This window comes from Acomys minous, assembly GCF_964271855.1.
Source record: "Acomys minous genome assembly, chromosome: 5".
NCBI classification, from domain to species: domain Eukaryota; kingdom Metazoa; phylum Chordata; class Mammalia; order Rodentia; family Muridae; genus Acomys; species Acomys minous.
This window is the reverse complement of record NC_140494.1, coordinates 16,932,106-16,948,701: the sequence shown is the minus strand read 5'-3', so window position 1 is coordinate 16,948,701 and position 16,596 is coordinate 16,932,106. Positions and strand designations below refer to the sequence as shown.

Here is a 16,596-nt window from a genome sequence, read left to right as displayed (position 1 = left end):
ACTAGGGACTTTAAAATTTTTTAACTTATTGTAATTTATTCAGAGTACATACTAAATGTTATCCCCTCGCTTGGATCTTCTCATTCCCACCTTCCCTCTCTCTTCCACCCTATTCCCCTCCCCTAGACCTCTGACAAAAGGGGACCTCCTCCTCCACCATATGGCCACAGCATATCAGGTCTCATATGGGTAACCTGCTTCCCCTTCCTCTGTGTGCCGCCGGGCCTCCCCACCAAGGGGAAATAATCAAATCGGGGGCACCAGAGATCATGTCAAAGGTGGTCTCTGCTTTCCCCACAACCATGGAGAATGAGCTGTCCATTGGATATAGCTGAACAGGGGGTCTACATTTACTACATGCATTGTCCTTGGTTACTTCAACAGCTTCTTCAGGCCCTCTTGGGTCCTGATGATCTCCTTGTGAGGCTCCTGAACCTTCCAGGTCCTTCCATCCCCTCATTCTTCCATACCACTCTCCAACCAGAGTCCAACAGTGAATCCCAGCATCTAGTTCCAGCATCTGTCCACCTGCTGGGTGGAATCTCTCTGATGACATCTATGTTGGGCTAATATGCACTTATAAGTGAGTATATACCCTGTGTGTCTTTCTGGGTCTGGGTTACCTCACTCTGGATGATATTTTTCTAGTTCCAGCCATTGCCTGCAAATTTCAAGATTTCCTTGTTTTTAATAGCTACATAGTAATTCCATTGTGTAAACCCTACATCTGACAAAGGGCTAATATCCAAAATATATAAAGAACTCAGCTAGGAACATTTTGAGGTTGGTGAGCAAAGACAATACCTCATTAGCACTAGCTGACGTAACTCTCACTGAAGCTGGCTGTCAAGGTGACTAATTTCTTATACTTATTTTTGCCCTCATCTTCCTCATATGATTTAATAAAAGATATTGATGAGTAGCTTTAGGGTTTAAAGTAGAGATAGCTGATTTTTTTTATATAGAAGTTCCAATTTGTGATTCTTGTAAGATTTTCATGATATTACTTTTGAAGATAATTGATTCTTCTTAACTGCAAATTGTAGCCTGCCAGTAAAGAAAAGCTGACTAAGAAATTACCTTTCTTGCTCATATTCTGTTAATATATAACAAATTGCTTAATTACAAATGTGTACGGGTTCATGGAAACAACTTGTTTTTCATGTTTGTTTATTACCCATAATATGTAAAACACTTGATCATGTGAAGGTATTTAGGAATATGTTTTCTTACCTATACTCATTGTAATCATTCATTTAAAGAAAATAGAATGTAACCACATTGTAATTTTTATATTGCTTGAAAGATCATGCTGGAATATGTAAGCTCTCAGAGAAATAATAAATTTGCTGGTAACAATCAGCCTGGAAGGTTGGCCTCAGAGGAAGTCTTCAGGGTCACCAGCCAGCCTCAGGAACTATGCCCTTCCTCAGTTTCCCCAGTTGATGTCAAAGCTGGACTTCGATACTTCCTTCCTTTCTTTTCTTTTTGAGATAGGGTCTTGGCCGCAATGGAATTTTCTATGTAGACTAACTTACTACTGTGTCCATCTTCCACTAAAATATCACAAAGACACGTTTTGCATTTGACTCTTGGCTGTTCATGCATCATCAATAGTGTCATCATCATCATCATCATTATCATACAAGTCCACTCCTTATCCTTAGTCTCTTTGTTTTGTAAAATGGAAATGATGCTTACCTTTATTTAAAGAAATATTCCTTATAGTAACATGCTTAGTAGGAGTTTACTTATCACTTAGTCCCTCGCTACATGGCAGCTGTTGTTATTTCCAGTTTAAAATAAGTTTTTAGCTTACTATTCATGTTTCACTAATAATATTTAACATTCTTATGGGATAACAATTTAGATGTAATATGAATAAATTAATAAAATATGTTTTTAAAAAATATTTAACATTCTTGGTATCTATAACCAATACACCATGTCTATGATGTAGCAAAAAAAAAAAAGCAATACCTAAATAACTACATAACTTCAGATCCAATCCTCTCCTTAGGGAGAGGTATAAACACACATACGCCCCAGTTTTTCTTCTGTGATCATTTCCCACAGATTTTGCCATACCTGCCACAAGGACCAGCACTTCCTAGTCTGTTTGTTCCATTAAAGCTTTCTTTGATCCTTTTATGGTGGAAAAGAGGTCACACTGAGCACCAAGTACAAAGCTCCAGCTTTATAAGTTGCAATCATCTTGAGGATTATTTTCTGTAGCAAAAGGAAGTACCACCATAGAAGACACCGGCTGTTTGTCCCTGCTCTTCAATATGGATGAGCAAATCATGAGTTCTAGGGTCTAAACAGAAGTGACTATGGAATGCCAGAAAATTCATCAGCCTAATTATAGGAAGATCCTAGAGTTCTATGTGCTCAATTTAATTACCCCACAATTGAGAATAAAAAGGAGAGGGAAAAACACAGGGTGGGGATTGGTCATTCATATTTGAAACGCTTTTCAGCAGAGCCCGAGAGCAGACTTGAAAAGTAAGGACCTATACAGAAGCCAGAGGTTCAAAGGAGGAACACGTGTCTAGTTCCCAGAGGCCAGGCAGAAACAGAAGGTGAGTTTGGGACTAAATCCAAAAAGCAAATGACAAGTTCCACAGGGAATCCTCATAGTTGTCTGGGAAGAATGCCGGAGATGAGTGCTGGCTTTCTAGGAGCAGAAGACAGCTGTGGATGCGAGCCAGCCTCCCTAAAGGACCGTGGGTATAGGCCACCTGTGCAAGGTGTGGCCTCCCGTCTGGAGGTTTTTTGGGGTGCTTTTTACAGGTGTATTCAATTCAGAATTGATCTAGTATGTGGAAGTCCATAAAATAATGAAAGATTTTGAAAAACAAAAAGACATCCACACAAAATAAACCAAAGTATTTATCCTAAAAATTGCCTCACAGGATCCGGGAATTGTCTCAGTGTGCAAAACACACTTGCTGAACAAACCAGACAATCTAAGTTCGAATCACTAGGGCCCATAAGACAAATGGACCTATTGGCATGTTTCTATATGGTGAGATGGGAAGAGGAGACAAGACACTCCCTCAGGAAGCTTGCAGTACATCGAATTCAGAATTCGCAGCCCAGTGGGAAGAGGAGAGAACACAAGTCAAGACAGAGTGGAAATTCAGGGCCAACAGTTGAGGTTGTCCTTAGCCCTCTTCTCTCTCTCTCTCTCTCTCTCTCTCTCTCTCTCTCTCTCTCTCTCTCTCTCTCTCTCACACACACACACACACACACACACACATACAGAGTAGTATGTGTGTGTGTTCTGACACATGTGTGCATACATGTGTGCGTGTGCTCTCTCTAATACACAGAGAGAGGGAGGGAGGAGGGGGAGAGAGAGAGAGAGAGAGAGAGAGAGAGAGAGAGAGAGAGAGAGAGAGAGAGATGGAAATATGTTTTTAGAATGCTTTGCAGAGTAGCATGTTGGTGGTAACTGACTCAGCATTAAAATAATTAAATTCTTCATAGGACAGGACTTCATTCAGGATCTCACATGGTGCCAGATGAGGCTGTAAAACAGAAACGATCTCAGGGGGAAGCTTCTTGGTTCTTCTTTTCCTTCCTTAAAAACATCTTCCTAAGTAAAACTAGGATCTTTGTCAACAAGAGAGTTCAGCAAAAAGAGGGTTTTTATGTCTTTTATTGACAATAGATGTTTTTCCATACAATATATTCTAATTACAGTTTTCTCTCCCTCTACTGGTTCTAGTTCTCCCTCAATCTGTATCCACAGGAATCCAATAACAATAAACCAAAACATAATAAGGTAAAACAAAACCATACACATCACAATAGACAAAGCAAACAGAAGGAAAAGAGCCTGAGAAAAGGTGCAAGAAACAGATATGGACGCAGATGCACACTCATTCATACATTCAGGTATCCGGTAAAAACACAAAACCAGAATCCATAATATACATGCAGAACCTTTAGGATTAAAAATAGATAAGTAAAATAAAAGTGGAAATTTAAACTAAAAAAAAAAGTGCTGAGATGACATTTTAAGTAAAGGAACCTCCACAGATGTCCCAGAGTTTGTTTTCTCTTGGCCATCTACTGCTGGGTGTGTGATCTACCCTTAAGGAGAGTTTGTGTTCCCTGTGAGACTCCCTTAGAGAAAACCAATTTTTCATTTGTAAGTGGTTATCAACTGAAGATAGCTTTTGCATTAGAGATGGGGCATGCATCTACTTTCCCTTTCAGCTCTAGGGCCCTCAGCCTCTGAAAGTTCATATGTGTGTTGGTCATTGTATGTTTTGTATGCAGGCACTTAGTACTATGAGCTTGCCTCTTACAGTTGCCTTCATTGGGTCTCTTAAGTGTGTATATGTTGTCTATCCATTTTCATTCAATTCTAGAACATCTTTCATTTCTTTCTTAATTAAATTTTATTATTCAGATTACATCTGATTGTTATCCCCCTCACTTGTATCTTCCTGCTCACCCCTCCCTCCATCTTTCATCCTATTCCCCTCCCCTAGACCTGTGACAGAAGGGGACCTCCTCCCCCACCATATGATCACAGCCTATCAGGTCAAATCTGGATATCCTGTTCCCCCTTCCTCTGAGTGCCTTAATTTCTGTCTTGATCAATTTTTTTTTATTCTGTAGAGAGTTGTTCAGTTTCCATGAGTTCATAAACTTCCTCCTGTTTCTGTTGGTGTTGATAACCAGATTTAACCTGTGGTATTCAAATATTATATAGGGTGTTATTTCAGTTTTCTTGTATCTGTTGAGACATGCTTTGTGTGTATTTGAGTATGTGATCAATGTTGGAGAAAGTTCCATGAGATGCTAAGAAGAAGATATATTCTTTTGTAAATATCTGTTAGGTATTATTTGGTTTATAATGTCAGTTACTGCCAACATTTTTCTATTTAGTTTTTGTCTGGATAACCTGTCTGTTGGCTCTTGGTGAGAGTGGGATGTTGAACTCTTCCACTCTCAGTGTGAGAGTCAATTTATGATTTAGACTGCAGTAGTGTTTATTTTATATACTTGGGTGCCCTTGTGTTTGGGGCATACATGTTAAGAATTGAAATGTCCTCTTGGTTAATTTTTCCTTTGATGGGTATGTGGTATCCTTGCTGTTTCTTCTGATTAGTTTTGGTTTGAATTCTATTTTGTCAGATGTTAAAATGCTTGTAACAACTTGCTTCTGAGGTCCATTTGGCTGGACTATCTTTTTCCATCCTCTTTGCTGTAGTATTTCTAGCCTTGATGTTAAGGTGTGTTTCCTGGATACAGCAGAAGAATGGAACTTGTTTTCACACCTATTCTGTTAGTCTGTGTCTTTTTGTTGGGAGATTGAGGCCATTGATGTTGAGGGAAATCAATGACCAATGGTTGTTGATTCTATTATTTTGTTGTTGTTGTTGTTGTTGTTGTTGTTGTTGTTGTTGTTGGTGGTGGTGGTGGTGGTGATGGTGATGGTGATGGTAGTGTGCTTCTCCCAGCCCCCCCCTTTTTCCTTGACTTTGCTGGTCTAGGATTACTTATTACCTGTCTTTTATGAATGTAGTTAACCTTTTTTGGTTGGAGTGTTGCTTCTAGCACTTCCTGTAGCGCTGGATTTATAAATAGATCCTGGTTAAATTTGGCTTTATCTCGAAATGTCTTTCTTTCTCCATCTATTATAATTTAAAGTTTTGCTATGTAGAGTATTCTTGGCATCTATGATCTCTTAGACTCTGTACACCATCTGTCCAGGCCCTTCTGGCTTTTACAGTCTTCATTGAGAAATCAGGTATTATTGTAATCTGCCTGCCTTTACATGTTACTGGCTCTTTTTTCCTTAAAGCTTAATATTCTTTCTTTGTTCTGTATGATTAATGTTTTTATTATGATTTTAATCAAGAAAATTTTCTTTTCTGGATCATTCTATTTGGTGTTCCTTGTGCTTCTTGTACCTTGATGACCATCCTTCTCTGTGTTAGAGAAATTCTTTTCTATGATATTGCAGAAAATATTTTTCTATGCCTTTGACTTGGGTCTCTTCTCCTTCCTCTATTCCTAGTATCCATAGATATTTTCATAGTGTCCCAGATTTCCTGGATGTTTCATACCTGCAGATTTTTAGGTTTAATATTTTCTATGACCAAGGTATCCATTTCTTCTATTGTGTCTTCAGTGCCTGAAATTCTCGCTTCCAACTTTTGTACCCTGATGGTGAGACTTGCCTCTGAGATTCTCGTTCAAGTTCCTAGGGCTTTCATTTCCAGATTTCCCTCAGTTCATATGTTTTTTTTTAATTGATTCTACCTTCACTTTCATGTCTTGAACTGTTTTATTCATTTCTTTCTGCATAGATTTCTTTAGGAGATTTATTCATTTCTTCTTTAAGGACCTTTATAAAAGCTATTTTAAAGCCATTGCCATTTGCTTCTGCCGTGTTGCATTTCTCAGAACCTATGACAGTAGTGTTGCTAGTGGAGGCATATCGCCCTGGCTCTTACTGATTGTGTTTTTTACACTGACATCTGGGTTTGGGATGATTTTAATTCTGTGTGCTGATAGAATTGTCTTTGTTGGGTGGGTATTTTCTTCCTTGGTTTCTGTTGCCCTTCCTGGTTCTAGAAGAGTTTGGTGGCTGCGTGCTGCCTGGTATGGACTGCCTCTGAGATTCTGTTTGGTGTGGCTATGGGGGGTTCTGCTTACAGTGGGTCTATAGGTGTTGGGATCTGCTGTTTAGGAACGGGGATGGTTGGGGATGGGAGGATTGGAAAAAAATACACAGGGAGAGAGGAAAGCAGGGTGTTCCACCAAGCTCTGCTTAGTCCCTTGAGAATGGGACAGAGAGCTGGGGGAGCCTATTACAGAGCTGGTTATGAGTCTGAACAGTTGTATTTGGGGGAAGGAAGGTGGGTGAAGATCTGAAGCTAGCCTAACTGCTTCACCATCGTTGTGGCCCATGGGTTCTCAAGGACGGCCTCCGGATAGGATGACAGGATGAGTTGTGAGGAAGGTGGGGGAGAAGATCTGTGTGATCTGCCGGAGGTGGGGGCAGAAAGAGGGGGGAAGTTGCAGTTGTGGTCTGCTACAGAGCAGGGATAAGACTGGGGCACTGGATTTGGAAGAGACATTTAGATTTGCAGTTCGCAAGTGACTCCTTCCTATCTACTTCACACTGTGCAACAACAGCAGTGACCCCGCTTTGTGCTGTCTGAAGGCTGACATGTATCTCAACATTCATCTCAGTTGGTTTTGTACTTTTAGGCTTGCCTTTCCTCATGTAGGTGAGCCACGGTTGATTTTAGCTTGTTGGACAAAGCAGGGGACAATCCCGCGACTGCAGCACTGGGAGCAGTCTAGAGAGTTCTGTTCGCTATCGGCTTTGTGCCAAAAGGCATCTAAAGCCAGCCGTGGCTGCATCTCTTTCCTGTTCTCAGACACTTCACAGCTCTGCTCTTTCACATGCTCGCTTCACTTCCCCTTTTACTGGTGCTGGATGCCCCTGTTTCCATTCACAAGTCTCAGTATGAATTAAAATCTATATACTAAGTCATCTCCTTTGTTGTGGGTAGGAGGCTGGCTACTCTCTCTTGCTTGGGCCTTCCCTGGAGGCCATATTTCTTCTTAGGGATCTCAGTTGCAAGCCCAGACTTGACCCTGGCAGTCGTTCGTCATTGCCTATTTCTATGTGATCACTGTTTCTTACCCTTAATGTGTTTCAAATCTATCTACTAGTTACAACCCTCTCTGCTCTTGTCTTTTTTATCATACATTTTTAATTTGCATATTTTTCTGGTTTTGATTTATTCAACCTCAAGCCATCTGCTTAAATATTAAATCTGATACTAAAAAAATATTTAATCACTGTTTCCAAAATTTCTCACGATGTATTTTTTTCCTCATGCAATCGAAGTGATTCCATGTCTAGTGACAGTGGCCAGGTGTGCTGTCTGTTACTTTTCTCTTTGTATGTTTGTGTCTACTATGCTTTTATTTGTCTGCCTGTAAGACAGTGTTGAGGGGAAGGGAAGAGTGCAACAACATTGGCGAGGCCACCTGGGTTCAAGCCCTTGTGACCTCAGGCAAGTCACCATCACCTCCAACTCAACTTCTGTACCTGAAAACTGGGTAGAGCAAGGTGATTAGAAGTTTTTCTCTTCGGCAGCTGTTTTGAGTACTAAATAAATTAACATGGTAAATGCTCGGAGGGATTCTGTGCTTGTATTTGCTATTATTATTTATTTATGTACAGGAGCCTCAGGCTTATGTCCCGGCTGTTCTTGTCTCTGTGTGGCTGTCTGTTGAGTCTCTTCCTGCCCTTCTGTCTGTCTGCGGACGGTTTTGCCTGTGTAGAGCTGTGGTTCCATGCATGTTTGCGTCTCTTTTTCACGTATCACGTATCTCTCATGTCTGTGTGTGACTTACCTTTCGTCAGGTGCTTTTATAGCTCTGCTTTTCCTGGTACTTTCTTTCTCTAACCTTACCCACGTCTCTTCTCTTTTTTCTGCTCTGTCTTGGGCTGTGTCCATCCATTTCTTTGTCCCACCTTGGTTTTTGCCAGTTTTTCAGTTTGTCCTACCCGTCTTCTGCCTTCAGCAGAACCAAACATTTAACCACCCAAATAAAAACCTCCTGAGTTCACTAGGGTACCTTCTATTACCTTTTCAAAAATTTATTAAGCTTATAAATACAGTATTCTCCATGACTCTCCGGGGGAAAGAATCAAATTGTTCTTTGCTTATACAAACGTCTATTGATTTTCTTCCCTGAGGTTCTGTGACCCCTTGGAGGAAAAAGAAGATTGCTCCTTTGGCTAACCTTTCCAGCTAACCATAGTTAACAAGCCATTCATCACCACTGCTCTGCTCTGGGGACTTTTCCCACTTTTCTTTTCATCCAGCTTGTACTGTGGCTGGTGCAAGATAGAGACAGAAATGGGCTTGACATGTTCCCTGGCTGGAGCAGCCCATGTACGGGAGATGCGCTTGATAAGTATTTGTGGGATGAATGGAGTCCACCTGTCTTTGGAGAGAAGAGTCTAGAAGACCACCTGTCACTCAGCTTTATCTTCGCTTTCTGAACTCAGTAAATGTGTCTCAGATCTCTCTCTTCTCCCCTTTGTACCCTAAACCACATGCTTCGTGTCAGCTAAGCTTTGAAAAACTTCTCGTAAGATTTTATTTTATTTTATGTATATGAGCGTTTTGCTCACATGCATGTGTGTATATCATGTGTGTGCATGGTCCCCGCAGACATGAGTGAGATCAGAAGATATATCAGAAAGGATGTCAGACACCTGGTGTTGTGGGTGGCTGTGGATGCTGGGAATCAGACTCTGGTCCTCTGGAAGAGCAGTTAGTACTCTTGACTACTAAATCATCTCTCCAACCCCACCCCTGAAAACCTTATTAGTATATGTCATTGGTAAAGTGATGGGGTCCGTAAAGGCACTTTTGATTGTGTCTATGTGCCCTCTGTTTTCAGTCTCCATTAATCTTCTTGCCTTCAATCCTGCTAGTCCTCTTTTTTTTCCACTCCCATCTATTTCCATGGCATATATATGGATGTCTAAATATATATCTTAATGCACACACACAGAGTGTAGGTTCCTCATAGGAAAGAAAAACATGATTTGTTTTTCCTAGATCTGGCTTATCTTGTTTACTACAACAATATTCGGTGTTATCCATGTTTTCTCAAATGGCACAATTTCTTTCTTTTTTAAAAAATTTATTTATTTACTATTATGTTTTGCCTGCATATACACCTGCAGGCCAGAAGAGGGCACCAAATCTCATTGTAGATGGTTGTAAGCCATTATGTGGTTGCTGAGAATTGAACTCACCGCCTTTGGAAGAACAGACAGTTTTCTTAATCTCTGAGCCATCTCTCCAGCCCTCACAATTTCTTTCTTTATGAATAAAATGCCACCATGTTTGTATACCATATTTTCTGCATCCATTCACCAGTTGGGGGACACCTCGGTTGGTTGCCACTTGGCTAATATCAGTGGTGCCACAATAAACATAGGTGAGCTATTATCTCGGTAGCATGCTGACTTAGATTCCTTTGGATATATTTCCAGGAGTGGCTCAGCTTGATTACATCACTGCTGGTGGGAATGTAAACTCATCCATCATTATGGAAATCAACATGGAGGTTACAAAACAAAACAAAACAAAACACAAACCTAAAAATGAGATCATCTAAATGTTTGATTAGAACCTTTTCTTGTAGCCTACTAGTCACTTCCTTTCTCTGGTCACCTGATACTTTCTGTCCTCTGATAAAATATCTTTTCCAAGCGCAGGCTATTAGTTTGACAAACATTTGCTGGGGACTCAGATCTACTGGATGGTCCCCATGCCTTTATAAGTTCTTTTATAAGCCCCAGTAACCTGGGGTTCTTCCCATGAGCACCAGGCCTCCTCACCTCAACCTATATTACGTCAGACGACACCAGCATACTAATTCCAGCTCTCCTTACATAAGCAAGCTCCCATAGGCAGCCCATGTTTTAATCCGTGTTTGTATTTAACAATTCACACTTTCTAATTCCCACAACCTTGGACTGTGATTATTACCTGCTTTGCTGACCAGTAAGACGTGGGCTGAATTGTTACCATGCCCCGACCCTTGTTTTAATCAGCACTGGTAGCTGTAACGAAATGCCACAACCCGAGTGGCTTAAATAGCATATATCCCTCACAAATTTTAGAAGTTGGTAGTGCAAGATTTGGACGCCAGCATAGCTCTGTTAAGCCTCAGGATAGATCCTTGCTCTGGTTAGCACAGAGAGCCATGTTCATGTTCCTATGGCTCTGTCCTCAGGACCTCATCTATCCGTAGTAACCTTGCAAAGACTCCTGCTCCTGAGACCAGCATATGGAGGGCTATAGTTTTAATGTACACTCGTGCACTCAAGTCCCACGGTCCTCATTCTGTGCCCTGAAGCTTCAGGGGCTCATTAATTCTTATTACAGTCTTTCAAACATTCAAAGACAGTTATCCTGTCTCCAGGGTGTGTATGGCTGCTTCCTTTGTCTGGGATGTCAGCCTGCTCTGTCCAGGCTGGCCTTTGCTAATGTGTCTTTGAAAGGAAAGCTTCTATACCAACGCTAACAACAACAACCATGGTTCATCACAGTGGAAGATTTTGTCCCCTCTCCTCCTAGTCAGCGTCCCTCTGATTATGTAGTTTAAGATCATATTCAAATCTGGTAATGGTCTACAAAGCTGACATACACAAGACAAGTAAAAACAAAAACAAACAAACAACTCTGCTAGGCTTCAGCTTTTTCAAACTGGCCTCAGAGCTCACTTAGTGTCAGCCTCTGTGGCTAAATTATTCCTTTCTCCTACCGTCCCTGTATCTCATCTCTCACCACTGCACATAGAGGCCTGCATAAGACACCCCGCCCCCCCCCCCAAAATCCCGAGCCGTGAGGCCTGTGTGTAGAGGCAACGTGGGGATTTAATGCATAACGCGTGTGGCTTGAACTGAAGTAAGAAAGCCCTTTGAGTTTGCGTGGTTCTCTTTATCATTAGGAGGTGCTTCCAAACATACACTTGAGGATTCTAGAATAATCTATCAAGTCACCGTAGTTTAGACCAGGAAAAAAAAAAAGTGTACTCATGTGAATTTTTCAAAGTTTCTTTGTGAGGAACATTGCACACCATGGTTTTAGGTAGGAAGTGGGTAGCAGAATATAGGTTTGGGTTTGGGATTTTAATCTTGGCTTTGTTATTTACTACCTTATAATTAACTAATTCTCCTTATTAGTCCCAGAACATTGTAAATGCAGATACAATGGTGCTTTATTTACCAGTAAATAGACAAGCTCTCATAGTGCAAAAGAGTTAATAGGTGCTACTAAATATGCGTGAATAAGTGAAAGAATAAATGCAAGACCGAATGAGGATGCTTTGTGACTTCCTTGACTTTGGGAGTCTGTCCTCATCTGTAAAAACAACATTAGCTGCACTCAGTTTGTAGGAGCTCTGTTGGGCTTAAATGTCACACAAAGCATTAGGCAAAGGTGAGCAGTAAGCATTTGCTATGGTGTTGGTTAGTATTATTGGTCATTCATTGAACTGTATGTTGTATGGCAGGGTGGGGAAGGCAACCAGAAATGGGCATCAAATAGATTCCTACTCGTTATAAATTTAATACAAATTTAATGAAAAGATTATCTGGAGGGACTGCTCAGAGGGTGAGGGGTCTTGCTCCTCTTGCAGAGGACGCAGGTGTGTTCCACATGGCAGCTCACAAGCTTCTGCCGCTTCACCAGTTCCAGTTCTAGCCTCTATAAGCACAAATAGCATATACACAGAGAGAGACAGACATCTGTTGATTAAAAATTTTTTTAAATAAATCATTTTTTTAAATGAGAGAAGTAATGCAAATAAACAGGAGAGAGGCAAGTGGAGGATTGCTTGCCCAAGATGAGGGCAAAATGAAATTGGATTATTAGTTAGCAATGGGTAGAATGGTAAATTATAAATTCTCTGCATTTGTCTGGATCCTTATACTTTAAAACTCATTTTCCAAAGATTCTCATTAGAATTATAGAGAAGAAATGAATCCTGGAAATGTAGCAATTTTTGCGACCTAGAAGGAGCCTGCAGCCTTTCTCTAGCCCTAAGTGGCTTCCATTTCATTAGGGACTCTCACAGGTAGTAAACCTAAGGGTTGCCTGGGAGCCTGGGGCCCAGGCTGGAAGGTCATTAGTATGCAGCCTGTCCTACAGTGTCCTCACACTGTCAGCTTGAAGGAGTGGTTAACATTTCATGGAAAACCCAAGAAGCATTTTTCTCTTAGACCTGAAGGAGAATTTTTCTTGAAGCCCATGTGAATAAAATAGTAGAATAAAGCGAAGAAGAAGAAGAAGAAGAAGAAGAAGAAGAAGAAGAAGAAGAAGAAGAAGAAAGAAAAGAAAAGAAAAGAAAGAATAAAGAAAGAACTAAATAAAATAAAAGGGATGGAAATCGCACCCATGGTGGGAAAGAAAAAGACATTTCAACCACCTTGAAGAAACACATACTTTTCTCAAAAGTGTATTTACAAGGCCGTCTGAAAAGTAGAGATAAGTTTTCACATTTTTAGATTAGCCTTTAAAGATCACAACTAAACATGTGAGGTTGGGCTATCTCAGGCCCAGCCTGGGCTATCTCAGGTCCAGCCTGGGCTATCTCAGGCCACTCCTGACCCTGAGAAACCCACATACTCCAGGAGCGACAGCATGCTCTCTTTTCTTTTAATTTTGTGTAGAGGAAGTAGCTGAAGGTGGGACCCAGCCAGAATTTAGGACACAGTGACAGGGTCACTTGACAATGCTGATTGCGTTCAAGGTGCTGCAGTTACATTCAGAGAACTTGAGGCATTTGGTATGCATAAGCTGTACAGTGGCCTACAAAGTGTGCTTGGATAGGTAGGCAGCAAGGTGCTTTGCAGGCAGCATGATTTTGAGAACCTGTATTATCATAACAGTTTGAAACATGTCACCGAAGAAGAGGCTTAATCAAGTCGGCTTAGGAGGCAGCATTTCTCCCTAATTTTTATACGTTCTAATAGACTGGGGAGAATATTATGAGATAGCTTCGGGTTTTTACAATCTGCGTTTTTGTTTGTTTGTTTGTTTGTTTGTTGTTGTTGTTTTTATCTTTCTTTCTTCTCTTTTCCTCTCTAAGATTTTACTGTGTAGCCCATGCTGGCTTCAAACCATCCACATAGCACAGGCTAGGCTTTAACTATCTCACCTCCTGCTGTGGCCTCCTGAGTGCTAGAATTACAGGGCTAAAGCCAGAGTGAGTGCTTGGCCCACTTATATCTCAAGCCCAGTTTTCTTAGGTCTAGAATGGGTGTAATGTTGTCTGCCACACTCTCAGTTGTGGGAACTGATAGTGTGTGTCTGCCTGTGCTGGGGGGAGAGCGAAAATGCACAGGGCTTTACAGGCCTGTAGCTCATGAACCTTGATGTTCACCCTAGTAGACTGTGGAACCTCTCACAGCAGATTATAAGCAGCAAGTGTTCTCATTAACATCAGCATTACTCTCTATTTCTTAACGTGTCCTCACTTTTCATAGAAGGCAAGAGTCAGCAGGCCTATTATTGTGGCACATAGTTGATTTCAAGTCCCCCCTAATCAGGAATGACTTTTTTAGGGGGATGGGAATGAAACAACAGGGTTTTTTGTTGTTTGTTTGGTTGGTTTGGTTTTTTGGTTGGTTGTTGTCTGGATTCCTTAGTGATTACAAGCAACTTGAGTGAAACAAAGGATGGTCAGTTATCACTCTTGCAAGTCCTGTCAGCCTGCATCTAAAGGCAGGCATCGGGAATGTTATTCTGTTAGGCTGATCTTTCTTAGGAGATCATTATATACCATGATGCGTTTTTATTGGGCTTTTTGTTGGTTTTGGTTTTGGTTTGAGATGAGGTTTTACCCTGCAACCCAGGATGGACATGAACTCTCCATCCCATCCTAGAGCCTCAGCCTCCTAAGTGCCTCTGCAGTGGATGCCTGTAAACCCAGCATCCAGAAGTCAAAAGCCCGAGTGTTTGCTACTAGGGATGGAGGTTGCTGAGAGTTGAGTCATAATGAGACCTGTAGCTCAGACTGATAGAAACTACTACAATGGTGACAGTGGGCTGACAGAGACACAACGGGGTCTATTCGGTAAAGAGCTAACTGTAGAATCTAGCTACATCAAAGACACAGAGCTCAGAAGGAATGTGCCTGAAAGTGTGCCCTTCTGAACTAAGACCCAACAATAAAAGTGTAGGATTAGAAAAGACCAGTGAAGAAGACTCTCCCCGCAGCCAGGCCTCACGTCAGACACCTTGCCTTTTCTGTAGTATGCAGTTCCAACTGCAGACATATTTCATAAGTCATATAAAAAAACATGGGCGAGCTTAAAGAGTAGTGAGATTGTGAAAATAAATGAAAAATGGGTACTATTCAGAAAATACCAAGGGAAGGGGAAATTTTGCAGACTCTTGCAAAGTTGAAAGGTTAATCACATGGTTGGATACTGTGTTCAGTTTCTTTAAGAGTTCCTAAGAAAATGAACAGAGAAAGCAGATCTAAGCAAGGAGATAGCTTAGTTGTATCAATAGAAGCATCTCCTGACTTTAAGATTAGACCCTGGAATAGTTAATTATTATTTATTAAGAGGTGCTTTGGCATCTACATCCCTGAGGAATTACACAAACAAAATATAAAGTATGAAATTTTGGCATTGGCCCATATTATAATAACCAGGACTTCTGAATGCATTGCATAGTAATTGACATATTTTGGGATTTCCATTAGGAATGGCCACTTTAAACTTGTCCCATTTAAAAATCATTGTACTGACCAATTGTCCTCAAATAAATGGCTATACATTATTGCTTAAGTGACTATAATACTACTCAACTTAGTTTTTGTATTTTTTTCCGATTATTACCAAATAAATGTTCAATTCTATTTTCATATCTTAAATTCTTTCCACTATCTCATTCAACTGTGTTTTCTTGAACTTCATTAAGGCATTTATCATATCGTCTTTAAAGTCCTTGAACATACTCATAATTACAATTTTGAACTACTTGTTGTGTGCTTCAGCTAGCTTGCTTTTGTCTGGGCTATAACAATAGGCCGCTTGGTCCCTCTGCTTCCTCCTGCAGCCCCTTTCAGCCACTCTTCCTGGCCCAGCTCCATTCCTTTGTGACTCCAGCCAACCTGCAGAATCGCTCCCTCCACACAGCCGCCACGCTCAGCTAGCATGTTGTGTTGGCTGTTCGTTTTTGTGGTTTTGCCCTGGGACCTAGGCATCTGGAGTTGTGGTGACTGTGGCATGTCTTGATCTGGTTTCACCTTGATGGCTGAGTGTTCTGTTCTCACCCAGGGGGGCTGCTGTGGGGTCTTCGTAGAGTGGTTCTGCAGCTTGGCAGGGAGTCACCGAGGAATGCAGGTGTGCTAGGAAGAATGGCTGAAAGGGTCTGTGAGGAAGAACTAAGAGACTCAGGTCTGAAGAGGACAGAGGTGGGCTGGGAGGAGGAGCTCAGGCAGCCCTATTCCAAAGCAATTGGATACTGTTTTCCTCCATTATCTTTGAGAAATCCATTACAGAACCTCCCTTTCTGCCCACGGCTGTCTGAAACCTAAGATATTGCTGGGCCTCACATATATTAACATATACATATGCAAATAATGTATCTGTATGTTATGTATGTAGATATGGTATATGTATAAGTAGATATATATAATATGTAGTATAGTATTATATATATATATAGTATATTATATATGTACCTATACATGGAACATATGGTGTGCATACATAGTACTTGTTGAATATATAGTATACATAGCATATGTGTATGTAGACACATTATGTATACTACACATATATGTATATAGAATATTATACACATATGTGTTTAGTTTATAAGTTTGACACAGTAAGAGATTAACAATAGTAACTCATGATAAAATACAGTTAAAACTGGGACTAAAGAGGTGGTCCAATGCTTAAGAGCACTGGCTGCTCTTCCGGGTTTGATTCTCAGCACCCACATGGCAACTCACAACCATCTCTTAACTTCAGTTCCAGGAGACCTGATGCCCTCTTCCGGC

At 40.9% G+C, this 16,596-nt stretch overlaps 1 protein-coding gene across 1 annotated transcript in view; it reads left to right on the top strand.

Annotated features, from left to right (window-relative positions):
* ST8SIA6 (ST8 alpha-N-acetyl-neuraminide alpha-2,8-sialyltransferase 6) overlaps window positions 1-16,596 on the top strand; it is a 149,380-nt gene that overhangs the window by 116,752 nt on the left and 16,032 nt on the right. The window lies entirely within an intron of this gene.